General features: G+C 41.5%; 1 protein-coding gene across 2 annotated transcripts in view; it reads left to right on the top strand.

Moving 5' to 3' along the window:
• The window catches only part of CARD11 (caspase recruitment domain family member 11), a 134432-nt gene that overhangs the window by 29587 nt on the left and 89114 nt on the right, over positions 1-15731 (top strand). Inside the window, exon 2 of one of the 2 annotated variants that reach the window (XM_036742281.1) lies at positions 9088-9190. The exons of the other annotated variant lie outside the window; for it this stretch is intronic. The gene's annotated coding sequence lies outside the window, so the exon portion shown is untranslated. The remainder of the gene's footprint in view (positions 1-9087; positions 9191-15731) is intronic. 2 annotated transcript variants of the gene reach the window in all.

Genomic DNA, 15731 nt, shown 5'->3' on the forward strand with positions numbered 1-15731 from the left:
TCTATGATCTTATAATTCTGTATAGTCTGATCAGTACAAAATACAGTGGATTGTCATCTCCCTTTGGCTAGACATTGTATTTCAATTAATGCAGAGTTAGGTTGCATTAGTTTTTGTTTTTTTTTTTTAACTGCTGAATCACACAGTTGACTCATTCAGTTTGTGGTCCACAAAACACCCCAAAGCTTCTTTCCCCCACACAAAACAGTGCCAAGCTAGGTCTCCCCCATCCTGTGCTAGTGCCTTTGAAGAATAATAATTTAACCTCATTGGAGGACTTTGTATTTATCCTTATCAAATTTCATCTTGTTGGTTTTTAGCCTGTTGGCAATCCATTTTGAATCTTGATTTGGTTGCTCATATCAGCCATCCCTTTCAGCCTTGTACCTTCTGCAGATTTGATAGGTGTCCACTCTCTGTCTATCTTCTTCCCAACCATTGATAAAAATGTTGAATAGAATAGGGTCAAGGACAGAACTCTGTGACTATCTACCGGAGTCTTCTCTCCAAGTGTTCCCATGATCATTTATCAGCATTGCTTGAATATGTTTGTTCAGCTAGGTATGAATGAACCTAACATTAATATTACCCAGTCCACATTCCATCATCTAATCTATAAGGATATCTACAAGGAGGCTTTGTCAGATGCTTTGTTGAAATCAATAATCACCGAGTTGGTATGCCAATACATAATTATGTAGTGTTGCATCTATCTCTCATTTTAAGATCATGTAGGGCTGGGAGGAAGCTTAGAAGTCATCTGGTCCAATCCTCTCATTTTACAGGTGAGGAAACAGAGGTACAATGAGGTTAAGTGGTCACATAGGTACTAAGAGCAGAGCCAAGGTCCTAACCCAGATCCTTGGACTCTGAAACCAACACTCTTTTCATTCCTACTGTAGTATTTCAACAGATTTCCTCTGTATGGATGAATTCTCCCTCCACTAATGCCATTTGCAACCTCCTCCACGTTCTGAACAACAACAGCCATGGCATAGTTGTGTGACCCCGTGTAATAGTCTTATAGCTTGTTGTCTATAGCTGGTTATCCACCCTCTTGTGATCTACCTCTCCAAACTTCTGTTGTTTTGTCCTCAGAAGACAGACACACAATCTGTTGCTGGGCCCCTACTCAAAGCCTTTCCATCTTAGAAGGATCTGCCAAAGCTTACATTCCTAGCATAGACTGAAAAACTAGGATCATGATGAATTACCAGAGTAGGACCTTAATAGAAAAATCTTTTCATATGTATTGGGTTTTTCTCTCCAATTTGACTGTAAGTGCCTTCGGTCAAGGGGGCCACATCATATGGAACCATGGGATGTACAGCAAGAATAATAATGGCAAACATTTATATAACATGTTAAGATTCCTAATGTACTTTATATACATTACCTCATTTGATCCTTACAACAACCTTAGGAGGTAGGTGCTAGCTCCATTTTACAGATGAGGATACTAGTGCCTAGAGAAGTTAAGTATTGAAAAAGCTAAAGCTAGTATGTGTTGAAGGCAGGATTTGGACTCAGGTCTTCCTGATTCCTAGGTGGCACAGCGGATAGAGTGCTGGGCCTGGAATCCGAAAGACTCCTCTTCCTGAGTTCAAATCTGGCCTCAGACACTTGCTAGCTGTGTGACTCTGGGCAAGTAATTTAACTCTGTTTGCCTCTGTTTCTTCTTCTATAAAATGAGCTAGGGAAGGAAATGGCAAACCACTCCAGTATCTTTGCCAAGGAAACCCCAAATGGGGTCACAAAGAGTTGGACGTGACTAAAATGACTGAACTAGTCCCACATGCTATTCGCCATGCCAGCTGGCTGTCTATTACTGAATTGATCTTAAGGTTCAGTCCAATCATCTTACAGTTGAGGAAACTGAGGCCCACAGAGGACTGGAAACAGAGTGACTTGCCCAAGGTCACACAAACTACAAGTAGCAGGCCAGTATTTGAAACCCTACTCTAATCCATAGTGTCTAGTGCAGTTCTGGTAAATATCTGATACACTTGAACACGAGCTGATCGGAAGTTGTGGGGATATTTATTTACAAGATCATCAATTTAGATTTGGAAAGGACTTTAGGAGTGTTCTAGTCCAGCCCCTTCATTTTACAGATGAGAATACTTAGGCAAAAAGATTGTGACTTGTCCAGTGTCATGCGTTGAGTAAATGACGAGAGTTGACTCCTCAGACCCCAAATCCAGAGCTCGACGGACTCATTCACTAGCAAGCAAAGTGTGTGTCCTGAACTCCAGGTGGTTTGTGGACTTGCAAGGAGCTCTTAAGTCCTCAGAGCTGGTTATCATATAGTCGGGTTCCATTCCTTTAATTCTCAGAGGTACAGCTGTTGGCTATCCTTGAAACTCTTTAGGACACATCTCTCCAGCACAGCAGCTGATCACACCCTGCTATTTTTATGGTTCTGTGTGCTGCTGCTTTTTTTTCTCTTGACCCTTTCCTGTCATTTTCTTCCCCGCCTGTCTAGAGCCTTGAAATTGTAAGTCTGCCTAGGAGTGGGTCTTGTTGGCCCCCTGTGGCCCTCATACCATTAACACTCATTCACTTGGGATTCAATAAATGTTCCAGACCAGTAGGGACTTGACACACTATTTCCATAGTAACCTGCTGCAATAAGCCAGTAATGGATTGAAGACTGAAGCTTTACATATTGCATGCTTTGGAAGCAATCCCTTTTCCTGTGGAATAGATCCAAATGAGAAAGAAATTAATTTAGGGGGTGGAGAAGAGGGAAAGGCAGGGCTTTCCCAGGTTGCCCTTAGGCAGTCGCATGAGTCCCCTCATCTCTGGCCCTACCAAGGTCATGCATACCCTCTCACCTTGGTGCTCCCACATCTTGTTGGAGACACTTAGGGGCAGGGCCAGGTCTATTCTTATGGTACAGAGCTATTATGAACAAGCCAGCCAGCCGTAATTAATCAGGCTGGAGCACAGCAAACTGTGGCAGGTGGAATATGAACTTGCATAACCTAATAATGCATTCATGACTATAGGGTTATTATGTAGGTGCTTTTTTTATTATGAGAGTTTGTACCAGATAAGATGATGATGATGATGGCAGCAGAGGTGCCTTGCATTTTTAAAGTCTTTTCTACTTTTCAAAGAACCTGATGAATCCTTCACAACAACCCTACCAGGTAGGAAGAATGGGCATCATAGCCCCCACTTTACAGAGGAGGAAACAGGTATATACAGCCAGATGTGAAGAATTAGAACTGTCCAGTTTCCTTGAGAGAGAGAGAAAGATAAAAATCAATGCAGAAAATCCATTATGGGTCATTCACAATGAGGTCCAGTTTGTCCCAAACTTTGCTATTAGATCCCCCCCTGGATCTGTCTGCCTCCTTAGCAGAATCTGTGTACGGTTATTAGAGCTGAGAAAACAAGGGCCTAACAAATCAAGGCTGAGTTGTCCCAGTAGAGCTGTAGATTCCCCAATACATCTACCCTCCCGGAGTAAAATGAAGGCACAGTTTTTGTTTTTGGAAAAGTAGCAGAAGGATGTGGGACCAGGAAATCTATAAAATGAGTGGGTTGGATTATGTGATCTCCACAATCCCTTCCAGTTCTAAATTTTGAGTTTGTGAGTGAAGTGAGGCTTGCAGACTTAGAAGAAACATGATAACTGTCTTCAATATGTGATAGACTGTCCTTTGGAAGAAGTTTATAGATTCATTCCGTGTGACTCCATAGGGCAAAACTAGTGGCAATGGGTTGGGAGTTCTGGGGAAGTGAAATACAGTACCTGTTCCATAATCCTAGGATCCTAAAAAGTCTCTGAGAATTAGAATTGTCCAAAAAAATAGAATATGCCATGTTGTGAAGTAATGAGGTTCCTGTTGATGGAATCCTAATAAAACTAATAAAACCCTAATAAAACTCCCAGCCTCAACATTCTAACTTTCTTATGGGTCTCACTGAATAGCAGGCATATCCTAATTTAGCTACACAATCTGGCTTTAACCACACCACAGGCCCCCAGACTCAATCATAGGCCTCACTAAACAGCAGGCCCACTGCCCCCAGCAAGCCACTGCACCCTTCCCACTCAGTATTCTGATTTCCTCATATATCCTCACTGCCTCACAAGAATAGCAGTCGTGTCCATGAACTCATGTCCCACTAGAACAACAGGCATGTCTATGTGATGGAATTCCAGTCACTGCCTCTAGCTAACCACTGCCCCCAGACCCATTCCTCATATTTCCCACAGAAATAGCAGGTGTGTCCATGCACTTAACAACTACATCCGTCTAATCTCAGGACCACAATAGTCAGCCATTCAGAAAGCAGCACCACCAGGATGCCTGAGCAGGATGTGAACCCCAAAACAATAGAAAGGACGTTCCCTAAGTAGGGACCTGTACAGTCATAGTAAAGAACTGACCTAGAGTAAACTTTCAAAGTAGAGAGGCTTATTATAATATCGTTATTATATATGAATCCCCCCAAAGGGTTTTTCTGTGTGCATTATGGATAATCACACATGCAGTTCTACTGAGGCTGGGACCCCTCCCCTATTCCCTAATCCCTTGACAAACCCCTCCTGCCTTTTTAATATTCATAATTTCTGTTGTGTAATCAGCATCATTACACTATAAAATTGCCTGTCTCGTCTTACTGAAGTTGCCAGGTCCTCTTGGAACTCAGTCTGAGAGAGAGCATAATTCCCAATAAATGACTTCGCTTGAATTGGAGGTAGTCTGAGTCTGAATTCTTTGAGATGACCCCCACAACACACCATGAAACCTCACCACTGTCACTGACAATTGTGAAGGAGACTAAACTAGTTCCCCACCATCACCACCAACTCCAGGCCTTCATCTGAAGGGGGCCCATTCCAGAGAGAGAATATGGGATGTTTTAAGATGGTGGATGGTGGGGAAGATTCAGAATCCTTTGGAGAGTAGATGGTCAGTGAAGAAACAAGTTTATTAAAGATCTTTTATTTGTGTGTCTGTCCTTTTGTTTGAGGAACAACAGGAAGAGGCTAACCAGAAAATGAGAACTAAATCAACCCCCCAAACCCCAAGGAAATACACGGTTAGGAGCTGGCACACCATCCTTTACTCATTCCATTGTATGCGAGAAGCATTGGGTTGTCAGGATGGTGATTAAAGGGAACTACATTTTTGCAGGGCAGTAACCAGGCAAAACAGGACAAGTTAAGAATGGTGTGTCAGCCTTAACTGTGAGTTTTCTGGTTTTATTGGTTTGTGTCACAACCTTACCGTTGCTTAAATGTAGTTTGGTGGGTGCCTTCTATTATAGCTCCCCCTTACTTTCCCCATGGCTGCTAATATTTCGTGTTGCAGTTTCCCATTCTTTTATGTCACCCGTTATCCATTACTGTCACCCCAGCTGCCAGGATGTCCTTGGAGAGGAGTCTTAATGGAGCTGTCCCGGTTAAAGGAATCCAATGTGATTGAGCTGCAGCAAGGAATCAAAATCCAAATATCGGAGAGGGATGAATAATAACTAGGTATTAAAGCATATTGGTTATTTATTACTGGCAGAAGGCAGGGAAACATTAGCATGTAAAAGGCTGCAAATTAATCACTCCTGGTAAGAGGGAACCCAAAAAGTCACCTCTATCTTTGTTAACTCCATTTTTGTTATTCCTGGTGTGTTACCACTCCCCTTCTTGTCCCCTCCTAAGATAAATTCACATCTGCAGCTGGCAAGTAGCAGGTCTGCATTGACAGGCAAAAAATATAGATCTACATGTAGATGGGGGCATTTAGATAGATACCCGTATGGATCTAGATATCTAGATATAAATATATATCTATATATCCCAGAGTTTGTTTGTTTATTTGTTTTGGTGGGGCATTCTGATACAGGACCATGGGGTAGCGTGGTCTTCTGAGAATTTTTTGTGGTACATGGGAAAAGTAAGGGCTGTTAGTAGAGAAAAGATTAACAGGTGTTCAGAGGAATCCTTCCTCAGTTTCTTTCTGGGGTGGATATAGAACTCTAGTTAATAATGTAATAGAAAGACTAATGGGCAGGCCTGGAATCGGGAAAACTCATCTTCCTGAGTTCAAATCCAGCCTCAGATACTTACTAGCTGAGTGATCCTGGGCAAGTCACTTAACCTCTGTTTGCCTCAGTTTCCTCTTCTATAAAATGAGCTGGAGAAGGAAAGGGCAAACCACTCTGGTATCTTTGCCAACAAAACCCCAAATGGGGTCATGAAGTCAGGCACAGCTGATATGATTGAACGATAAGGGAAACTAATGGATTTGGAGTGAAAGGACCTGAGTTCAAATCCCAGCTATGTCACATGTGTGATCTTGAACCAAGTCCTAATACCTCTGTAGGCCTCAGTTTCTTCATCTGTAAAGTGAGGAGGGCAGACTAGATGACCTCCGAAATCCCTTTTGGCTCTAGATCTGTAATCCCTGTGATTAGCTTGATTCTGCAACAATCTCATTGCTTTGTTATCAAAGATGGAAGGTTAGAGACCAGCCCAGTATCTAGATCACATGGGGACGGAAATAAAAACCTATGGGATACCACGGGGCACCGTTCTGCCTCTATGCCCTTAGGACTCAAGAGCCCTAGATTTCTCTCCCCTTCTTGACCATTTGCTTCACTCCACATAAAACTGCTTCTTTCCAATCGCCCTGTCTAGACGCCTCAAGCCAGCAAGCACATACCATGTTTCGAGAGCCATATTTTCTTGTCCATAAATCTCCAGTGCCGTTGCTAGAGTTCATCTTCTCAAGGGAGTAGTGTCTGTGCACTACTATCAGCCTATGTTGCATTATCTGTGGACTGGGGAGGAAACACCTAAGTGTGCTCCAACAAAATTCCCCCAAAACAATGTGGGACACAACTAGTTATAGTTACAGCCAGCTATCTCCGTATACATACTATTTACAATATAGTTAGGAGGACCTGAGTTCAAATCCAGCCTTAGACACTTACTGATTGTGTGACCCTGGGCAAGTCACTTAACCTCTGTCAGCCTCAGTTTCCTCACGTATAAGATTATAATAGCAGCTACTTCCCAGGATTGTTATGAGGATCAAATGAGATAATATTTGATAAAGCACTTTGCAAACCTTAACGTACTATATAAATGCCAGCTATCATTATCATCATTACTATATGTATGTATATATATATGTACATATATATATATACATATATATATATATATACATATTCTGAATATATACTCGGCCTATACTGTAGGATAATGTTCTATCTTCGATTGTTAGAACCAGGAACACAGCTTTCCATGAATAAACTTGTGCTTATTGCAAAAAAAATTAATAAACATTTCTAATATGTATGTGTGTATACAGATAAATGTCATGTTTCCAAAGCAGTCATACATTTATGCCAACCATGCCATTTCTTAAAATTTATCAGCAACTCCCCTTTTGGAATTGCCCTTGTCCTTTGCAGTTGGGTTTGGTTTTTGCTCTGTTTTGTTTGCTTAAAAAAAATAACCAAAAGTCATTTGTGGCCAGCCAAATTTGATGAATAAGCCGGATCATACCAAGTGGGGTCCAAGAAAAAGTAAGGTCATAAGAAGGAATTTCTTGGGAGGCTCATAAAATGGATCTGGAAGCATTCCAAAAAAAAAAGAGTCCAAAAATGCTTTGATTAATAATTGTTGGAATAAGTGGATGGCTGCCCAAGGTGACTACTTTGAAGGAACCAAAATTCATTTAACTATATAAGCTCTAATATAGTTGTTTAAAAAAACTAGCATTATTACATATATCAACAAACATGTTTTGTGATACCCACTGTTTGCAACACCCAGTGTTACTTACCAAGAAGCAAAATTTAGCTAAGACTCGGTCTTTGCCCTCAAGCAATTTACGGTCTAATAGGAGGGTGAGACACCAAAATCTGTAGCTAGGATACACAGTATTGCATAAGAAATAGGCAAGAGATTTACCAAGCAAAGTGTCATGTGATGTCTCTGAGGGGAAATTAATTGCCAGTGTTTGGATTGGAGGAAGTGCATGGAAGCGAGAATCATTTCATGTGGATAGTGCATAAGGTACAGCAAGTTCGAAGGCTCTCTTCACAAGCTAAATAAGGCTCAAGAGGCCTCTGCATGACATTTCCTTGCAGATCTGTTTATTCTGTAATAAACATATATATCATATCTTTTATATATGGTATGATGCTTCCTTTGAAAGACATGGTGGAACACTTCTAAAGGAAGGAATTTCAATAGCTTCTATTAAAGCAAAGAACTCCTATGGTTCATTAAACATTGCACTTATAAACAGTAATTACCCCCTTTAGTGAAATGGTACAGTGGATAGAGCGTGAGGCCTAGAAAGGCCTAGGAAGACTCAGCTTCCTGAGTTCAAATCTGGCCACAGACACTTATTAGCTGTGTGACCCTGGGCAGGTCACTTAACCCTGTTTGCCTCAGTTTCCTCATCTGTAAAATGAGCCAGAGAAGGAAATGGCAAACTACTTCAGTATTTTTGCCAAGAAAACCCCAAATAGGGTCACAAAGCATCCGTTATGACTGAAATGGCTGAAAACAACAAAATAAATAGGGCTGGCTTTAAGTGTAAACAGAATAGGTGGCCATCTACATGGTGGTTCCAGGAATTCTGATAGCACCCTTCCCCATGCTTGCTCTTCAGTGCACAGTCCATCCAGCTTCCTTCCTGGTGTCTGAAATTACACAGTTCGAAATAGTTTTGTCCCTTACAGGCTTTTCAGGCAGCACAATTAAAAAATCTTGGACAATTTTGTCCAAGCTATAGGCAGGCTCTTTTGTGCCTTGTGTCATAGGGAGGCAGCTTCAGTGACATAAGACCAGGGCCAACTCTAGGCAGAATTCTGAAGTATTGGGGCAGGGGTGAGGTTGGGCGTGGGGGTAGGTGAAATGTGCTCTCTGTCTCAATGCCCAGGAACTACCCTCTTGTCTTCCAATCTTCATGCTGCCCTATGGCCTATGCTCTGTCTAAGCCTTAGAAATGGCCCATGCTGCTGCCTGCTTTGTCCTTACGTTTTTCCTCTCCTTCTCCACCTTCCATTTCTCTGATTGAAACTTACCCGTCCTCTATCTCATCTCCTCAGGGTCAAGGCTCTCTAGGCCTTCAAAGGTGACAGTCTGATAAATTAATCCATCCTAATGGGAGAAGGCTAGAAGTGATCCCCAGGGACCTCCATCTCTTCCCAGGTAATCTGTGCATGTCAACAGTGACCTTCTGCAGACAATGCTTCTGCCCTTGTGGTTTAACAAAAGGAGTAACTCAGATTACAATCAGAGCTGTACAAAAGAGAAATGGACCGCCTCGTCCCAAAAGGTAGTGGATTCTCCACCACTGGAGGTCTTCAGGTAGAATACCCTGGACGCTCACTTGTCAAGGATATTGTAGAGGGGGTTCCTGTTTCAGTACAGATCAAACTAAATGACCAATCAGGTTTCTTTCAGCCTTTAGATTCTATGGTGTTTGGAAATTTCAGTCAAGGTAGGGTGGTGTCCTCATATTCTGCTGGGGGTGGCGTTTGTGGGCAGATGTGGTGCCTTTCAAGCCTCTCTCCAAACAAGATATGTCCTCCCCTTTAAAAACTCTCAATAATCTACGAAAATTTAAATTTACAAAACAGATCCCTTATAGATTATATTAATTATATATGTATGCATGTATATATCATATAATTATTGTAATTACACATTTATGATTTATATATAATTTATATGTTTATGTTTAATAATTTATATATAATTATACATTCGTATAGGATAATTTTATATAATTTGTACAAGAAAAATTATTCATTTTACAAAAGGCCTCAATACAGGATTTCCTTAAATGGAAAATTCCTTTATTGCGTTTGAATGTTTTAGCAGATCGCTATTTGACAAAATGGAGGGTGATGAAAATCTGAAATGATTAGAATTATTTCCATTTGAAGATAAATACAGATGAATACAAATGAAACTAAAGCATTGCCATCATGAGAATAAATGAAAAAAAAGCCCATTTATTAAGCCCTTGCTCTGTGCCAAGCACTGTGCTAAAGGCTAGAGATAAAATAGAAAAGCAGAACAGTCCTTGTTCTTAAGCTCACATTTTAATTGAGGAAGACAGTGCCTATAGGAGAGTTCAACTACAGGGTGGATGGAAAGGCCTGGTGGCCTTTAGGGTGCTGTGACAGGGCAAATGGCATTGCCTGGGGTGGGGGTACAGACTAATGTAAAAATGGGGGCTTGGAGGGCACAGACTGATGTAAACTAATGGGTCAGAAGAATATTTAATTTGCAAAAACCCTATATACATATAACTTTCAAGGAACACATCTATTGCATAAAATGAGGCCCACCCATTTCTTCTTCAGCCTAAATAAATGGGCCTAAACAAGAGTTCTGGCTCCTTGCTGGCCAGCAAGGTAAGTGATGAAACTTGGAGAAATTCTTCCACAGCTCGAAGAACACGAGGGGAACAAAGTGCATACTTGTACTAAGGAGCTTGAGCTGAGAAGCCAACAGAATTACAATATGCTTTAGTTAAAAAAAAAAACACCCTCAAATACCCTATTACCTTCAGCCATAAATGTCTTTTCAAGAATGTAATCCTGTGTGCCCTGACTGCAAACTGAGTTTAAAGGATCGTGCAGTAGAATCAATCAGCATGAATTTCAGCTCTTCCTCGCAGGCACTCGTGGGCCAATGTTTCTTATACTTGCATCCACAGAAACATAGACTCACATACATGTACACGCAGACACGGCTTGATGTACAAAGGACATATAAGTGGATATGGGCACAAGCCTAAACCTGACTGCACATGTATGATTTTTAAGAACTACAAATGCAGACACCATATGTGTTCACAAACGTAACAACCCTAGTGCTAAAACCTGAACTGTGATTAATGTCAGGATCATCTGGCTAATCTCAACAGGGGCGACAGCTAGAATTGGATAACTTCCAATGTGTTTGGGAAATCCACAGCTCTGCATATAGCCAGTTGATTTGAATTTAGATAATAACAGGATCTGGATATGGGGAACAGATTCTTGCCCAATAGGATTTCATATCTTAGTACTTTAGTACTAAAGTCAGGCCACAATAAATTCTCTTGGAGGATTAATGTATTTTTTAAGTGCTGGAGAATAACGGGCTTTTCCATGCAGTACTGGTTTTCCTTTCATTGGGCTTTGAAGGGTCCCCTCCCACTCTTTATTTTCCCTCTCATCTCTTCTCCAACACTTGATAAGATTGTCAGACTTTTCTTCATACAAGCTGAAACTTGGGTCTAGGGAATGACAGAGAGTCTGGGCTCCAACCCTGGGGACTAAATGTATTCCTTCTACAATGTGTTAGAGCTTCCTGCTGATCTAGAGAAGCCGGCATCAAAGTCAGAATCTGAATTTGAATTCCCAGCACGCACAGATTTGCTCTTCCCTTTATTTATAGGCCAGAAGGGCCAACAAGTTTTCCAAGATAGAAGGGATGGCAAGAGTTAAGTTCCTTCCTGTAGGCTGGTTGCTTTGTTTTTATGTTTAAAGTTCTGTTCTCTTCCTCTGCCGGCATCTTGAGCCTCATCTTCCACAGTGACTTCATTAGCAGCGAGCTGCTAATTAAATTTCATATTTATGATCAGAAAATAAAATCATTGGACCTTTTTTAAATAGATTTTTATGAGTTTGGGCTCAGGCAGCTGAGTCAGCAGTCTTGGGCCCGCAAAGTTTAAACCTCCTGTTTCAAGAGGAAGATAAATAGAACAAATAATGACATGGGGAACGTTTAATTTTAAGTCCTAGAAAGCTTCTGTAGCTGTATTAATTTCTGGGCATCAGCAGAACAATCCTATGTCCATCTGAGAAAACACTAGCTCAAGGGAAGTGGCTTCCCTCCCTCCCTTACTCCCTCCCTCTTTATTGATTCGTAAAGGCTTTGGAGATGGCAATACTGGTATGGGTCTCCAGCAGCTGAACTCAGTGGAGAACAGGGTTCCCCAGCTTGCTGTGGAGTTGACACTGGTGCTCCCAAGGAGGTTTTCCCTATTCAAGGCCTGGATTTTATATATATATATATATATATATATATATATATATATATATATATATATATATATATATATATATATGTGTGTGTGTGTGTGTGTGTGTGTGTGTGTGTGTGCGCGTGTGTGTGTGTGTGCGTGTGTATATAGTCCTAGACAAATCATTCATTACCTGCGGATGCAAATTAATCCTTCAGCATGAGGTTTGTGTGCTGGAAACTCTCCAATGCCACTTCCTTTCTATATGTTAGCCTTTTGCTGAAGTCAGGGGTGGGAGTGAGTGAGGGTAGGGGTGGAGTTGGAGGTGGTCATCTCTGATGTACCTTCTTAAACCAGAAACTCAAGTAACCACCTCCTTTTTTTGGTCATGAGAGAAGAAAATTTCTTTTTCTCCATCACCAAGGTTAAAGTTTTTCATGATTCCCCCAGTGAACCCAATATGAATCTCCTGACTCTAATCCAAGGAGGAAACAGTTTAGCCTTCACAATCTCTCCCATGTCCGCCCCCTTCTCTCCTCTTGATACTGCCACCACTTAAGTGCAGACCCTCATTCTCTCAAGCCTGGACTAATGCAGTAGTCTCCTATTTGGTCTCTCTGCCACAAATCTCTTCCCTCTCTAGTCTGTTGTCTACTGGGCTGTCCAAGTAATCTTCTTAAAGTGCAAGTCTGACCCCTCTATTCAGCAAACTCCACTGGCTGCCTATTACCTCCAGGATCAAATATAAAATCCACTGTTTGGCTTTTAAAGCCCTCTATAATTTAGCCTCCTCCCACATTTCCAATCTTCTTACACTTTACTCCCCTCCGTGTTTTCTGCAGTCCAGTGACATCAGCCTCTCTGCTGCTTCTTGAACAGGACACTTCATCTCCTAACTTGCATTTCTTTGGCTGTCCCCACATGCCTGGAATTCTCTCCCTCCTCACCTCCTCCACCTGGCTCGAAGTCTTCAAGTCTCAGCTAAAATCTCCCCTTCTGCAAGAATCCTTCCCCCTAAATGCTAGCGGCATCCCTCTGAGATTCTCTCAAAGCATAGATCTTGTTTCTACATAATCGTTTGCACGTCGTCTCCACTATTAGATGCCGAACTCATTGAGAACAGACTATTTTTTTTAGCCTTTCCTTGTATCTCCAACAATTAGCACAGTACGTGGCATATCACAGGTGTTTAACAAAGCTTGTTGACTCAGTCCTGCCAGTCGGCCAGTCAACAAGCATTTATTAAACGCTTACCTTGTCCTAGGCATTGTGCCAAGGGCTGGAGATACAAAGAAAGGCAGTAACAATATCTAACGTTTATATAACACTTTACGGTTTGCAAAGCACTTTTCAAATACTATCTCATTTCAAACCCAGATTTTAGGCGCTATTTTGTCCGTCTTACAGATGAAGAAACTGAAATTCATTGACTTGCCCAGGGTCACATAGCTAATATGTGTCTAGTGCAGGATTTGAATTAAGGTCTTCTTGCCTTAGGGGCCAATGTTCTATCCATTGAACCACCCAGCTTACTTCTCCAAAGTATAGCCTTCTCCAAAGTATAATCTTAGAATTTTGTAGTTGGAAGGATGTTTGAGGAAGTCATTCTAGGCCTACTCTTTCCCTTTGGAGAGGCCTTGTTAAAGGAAATAAGGGTGATTAGACCTAAGAAAGGGCAGCTAGGTGGCACAGTAGATAGAGCACTGGGCTTGGAATTAGGAAGATTCATCTTCCTGAGTTCAAATCCGACCTCAGGTACTTGCTAGCTGTGTGACCCTGGGAAAGTCACTTAACCTCATTTACCTCAGTTTCCTCATCTATAAAATGAGCTGGAGAAGGAACCTCTTCAGTATCTTTTGCCATGAAAACCCCAAATGGGGTCATGAAGAGTCAGACGCTACTGAGATGACCGAACAACAGCTCAAGGCTTAGAGAAGACTCACGGGGACATCATAGTTGTCTTTGGAGTATTTGAAAAATTGTCAAAAATTGAAGGAGGGATTCAACTTGTTCTGCCTCTCCCCGAGGAGACGGAACTTGCAGCTTCTTTGCTTTGCTCCTAGAGTCAAATCGAAGTTTGGGGTTAGAAAGAACTGCCTCTTGGTAAGGGAATAAATAGAATGGCCTGCTTTGGAAGCAGTGACGGTCTGACCTCAATGAAGGTTTTCAAGCCAAACCTATATGGCTGCTTGTTGGCCACACTCTATGCGGCATTCTTGTTCAGGTGTGGGATGGACTAGGCGACTCTTAAGGGCTCTTCCAGCTTTGAAATTTCAAGTGTCTATGCTTCTGTATTATGTTCTTAGAGATCCACGGAGATGGAGATTGCCTTGCTTTAACATTGATACTTCTTTGTATCAGCAATGCCCTTTCTCAAATCTGACTCTGAAAATGTCAGTTTCCCCTGACGGGAGATGTAAACTACATGTTCTGGTGGAAAAACAAATTAAGAGCCATCAGCCCTGGGTTCTAGTCCCAGTGCTGCATTCAGTGACCTTGGGCCACTCCCTGTGGCTCAGTTTCCTTTTTGGTAAAATGAGGGTATTTAGGTCAAGGAGTCCTAACCATTTTTGTGTTGTGAACTCCTGGCAGTCTAGTGAAGCCTAGGGATTCCTTCTCAGAACAATGTTTTTAAATGCATAAAATAAAAGATCTAGGATTGCAAAGGAAATCAATTGTATTGAAATACAGTTATCTATATATATATATATATACATATACATATATATATATATTTTTTAAAAAACAAGTTCAGGGATCCCAGCTTAAAGTTCTCTAGTCTAGAAGATGGCTAAGGGCCCTTCCAGCCTTAATAGATTCTAAGTGAAGTTCAAGGAAGAATGACTTCTAAGCTGGGATTTATCTTCCATGGGATCCCAATTCCCCCAATGAGTCAGTTATTAAGCAATAATTGTATAACTATTCAAAAAGCGCACCACATTGGACCAAGCATTCCCACTGCAAAGACCTGCCGATTAAACAGATATAAAAGGAGAGCTTTTTACAGAATCAGGATCAGTTCTCCCTCATCAAGGAACAAGAAAGACCAGATGCTTTTGAAGGAATTGCTACTTAGGGCCACTACATCCCTCCACCAGCCTACAGTGGCTGACTACCAATTAATTCAAGGCCTCCTGGCAGCCCATTCCCCTCTACACTCCCCACCCCTGCCAATCAGTCAAGCGAAGAAGCCAGCATTGATTAAGCAACTACTATATGCCAAGCATTGTTCTGAAACTGTTCAAAATACAGAAGATAAAATCAAGCCCATCTACCCTCTAAGAACTTCTGTTCTATGGGGGGAGATCACATACATATGTGTACACATTTAAGTTATGGATAACAGTTATAGATTTAAAACTGAAAGGCCTAGAATGGCTAAATGACTTGCTGAAGGTCACATAGGTAGTATCAGAAGTTAGATTTAAACCTAGGTCCTCTCACTCCCAAGCCAATGTTTTTTTTCCAGTCATGCATACACATCTACACACGTACACACACTTTCCTTGTATTCCCCAGCACTTAATACAGTGCCTGACATACGGTGCTTTATAAGTGCTGGTTGACTGACTGACATTTACACACACACACACACACACACACACACACACACTAAAGATAGGGTGATTGGGGGGCTGGTTGGAGGTTTGCCAAATTTTCCAGGAGCTAACAAAACCAGCACTACTAAGCATTGGTACAGAAATGAGAATGCTTTTTCTTGTCCCTGGA

Source organism: Trichosurus vulpecula, chromosome 1 (assembly GCF_011100635.1).
Source record: "Trichosurus vulpecula isolate mTriVul1 chromosome 1, mTriVul1.pri, whole genome shotgun sequence".
Classification (NCBI taxonomy): Eukaryota; Metazoa; Chordata; class Mammalia; order Diprotodontia; family Phalangeridae; genus Trichosurus; species Trichosurus vulpecula.